Below are 2674 nucleotides of genomic sequence, written 5' to 3' on the forward strand. Positions count from 1 at the left end.
ATCAATGTGAGCTATATACAGGGAGTAAAAGTACCAGATCAATGTGGAGCTATATACAGGGAGTACCAGTACCAGATCAATGTGGAGCTATATACAGGGAGTAGCAGTACCAGATCAATGTGCTACTAAGTACAGGGAGTATCAGATCAATGTGGAGCTACATACAGGGAGTACCAGTAACAGATCAATGTGGAGCTATATACAGGGAGTACCAGTACCAGATCAATGTGGAGCTTTATACAGGAAGTACCAGTACCAGATCAATGTGGAGCCTTATACAGGAAGTACCAGTACCAGATCAATGTGGAGCTATATACAGGGAGTACCAGTACCAGATCAATGTGGAGCTATATACAGGGAGTACCAGTACGAGAACAATATGGAGCTATATACAGGGAATACCAGTACCAGAACAATGTGGAGCTATATACAGGGAATACCAGTACCAGAACAATGTGGAGCTATATACAGGGAGTACCAGTACCAGATCCATTTGGAACTATATACAGGGAGTACCAGATCAATGTCAGCTATATACAGGGAGTAACAGTACCAGATCAATGTGGAGCTATATACAGGGAGTACCAGTACCAGATCAATGTGGAGCTATATACAGGGAGTAGCAGTACCAGATCAATGTGCTACTATGTACAGGGAGTATCAGATCAATGTGGAGCTATATACAGGGAGTACCAGTACCAGATCATTGTGGAGCAATATACAGGGAGTACCAGATCAATGTGGAGCCATATACAGGGAGTACCAGTACAATATGGAGCTAAATACAGGGAGTACCAGTACCATATCAATGTGGAGCTATATACAGGGCGTACCAGTACCAGATCATTGTGGAGCAATATACAGGGAGTACCAGATCAATGTGGAGCCATATACAGGGAGTACCAGTACAATATGGAGCTAAATACAGGGAGTACCAGTACCATATCAATGTGGAGCTATATACAGGGAGTACCAGTACGAGAACAATATGGAGCTATATACAGGGAATACCAGTACCAGAACAATGTGGAGCTATATACAGGGAGTACCAGTACCAGATCCATTTGGAACTATATACAGGGAGTACCAGATCAATGTCAGCTATATACAGGGAGTAACAGTACCAGATCAATGTGGAGCTATATACAGGGAGTACCAGTACCAGATCAATGTGGAGCTATATACAGGGAGTAGCAGTACCAGATCAATGTGCTACTATGTACAGGGAGTATCAGATCAATGTGGAGCTATATACAGGGAGTACCAGTACCAGATCATTGTGGAGCAATATACAGGGAGTACCAGATCAATGTGGAGCCATATACAGGGAGTACCAGTACAATATGGAGCTAAATACAGGGAGTACCAGTACCAGATCAATGTGGAGCTATATACAGGGAGTACCAGTACCAGATCAATGTGGAGCTTTATACAGGAAGTACCAGTACCAGATCAATGTGGTGCCTTATACAGGAAGTACCAGTACCAGATCAATGTGGAGCTATATACGGGGAGTACCAGTACCAGATCAATGTGGAGCTATATACAGGGAGTACCAGTACGAGAACAATATGGAGCTATATACAGGGAATACCAGTACCAGAACAATGTGGAGCTATATACAGGGAATACCAGTACCAGAACAATGTGGAGCTATATACAGGGAGTACCAGTACCAGATCGATTTGGAACTATATACAGAGAGTACCAGATCAATGTGAGCTATATACAGGGAGTAACAGTACCAGATCAATGTGGAGCTATATACAGGGAGTACCAGTACCAGATCAATGTGGAGCTATATACAGGGAGTAGCAGTACCAGATCAATGTGCTACTATGTACAGGGAGTATCAGATCAATGTGGAGCTTTATACAGGGAGTACCAGTACCAGATCAATGTGGAGCTATATACAGGGAGTACCAGTACCAGATCAATGTGGAGCTTTATACAGGAAGTACCAGTACCAGATCAATTTGGAGCCTTATACAGGAAGTACCAGTACCAGATCAATGTGGAGCTATATACAGGGAGTACCAGTACCAGATCAATGTGGAGCTATATACAGGGAGTACCAGTACCAGATCAATGTAGAGCTATATACAGGAAGTACCAGATCAATGTGGAGGTATATACTGGGAACACCAGATCAATGTAGAGCTATATACAGGGAGTACCAGTACCAGATCGACATGGAGATATATACAGGGAGTACCAGTACCAGATCAATTTGGAACTATATACAGGGAGTACCAGATCAATATGGAGCTATATACAGGGAGTACCAGTACCAGATCAATGTGGAGCTATATACAGGGAGTACCAGTAACAGATCAATGTGGAGATATATACAGGAAATACCAGTACCAGAACAATGTGGAGCTATATACAGGGAGTACCAGTACCAGATAAATGTAGAGCTATATACAGGAAGTACCAGATCAATGTGGAGCTATATACAGGAAGTACCAGATCAATGTGGAGCTATATACAGGGCGTACCAGTACCAGATCAATGTGGAGCTATATACAGGGAGTAGCAGTACCAGATCAATGTGCTACTATGTACAGGGAGTATCAGATCAATGTGGAGCTACATACAGGGAGTACCAGTACCAGATCAATGTGGAGCTATATACAGGGAGTACCAGTACCAGATCAATGTGGAGCTTTAT

Source organism: Salmo salar, chromosome ssa05 (genome assembly GCF_905237065.1).
Source record: "Salmo salar chromosome ssa05, Ssal_v3.1, whole genome shotgun sequence".
NCBI classification, from domain to species: domain Eukaryota; kingdom Metazoa; phylum Chordata; class Actinopteri; order Salmoniformes; family Salmonidae; genus Salmo; species Salmo salar.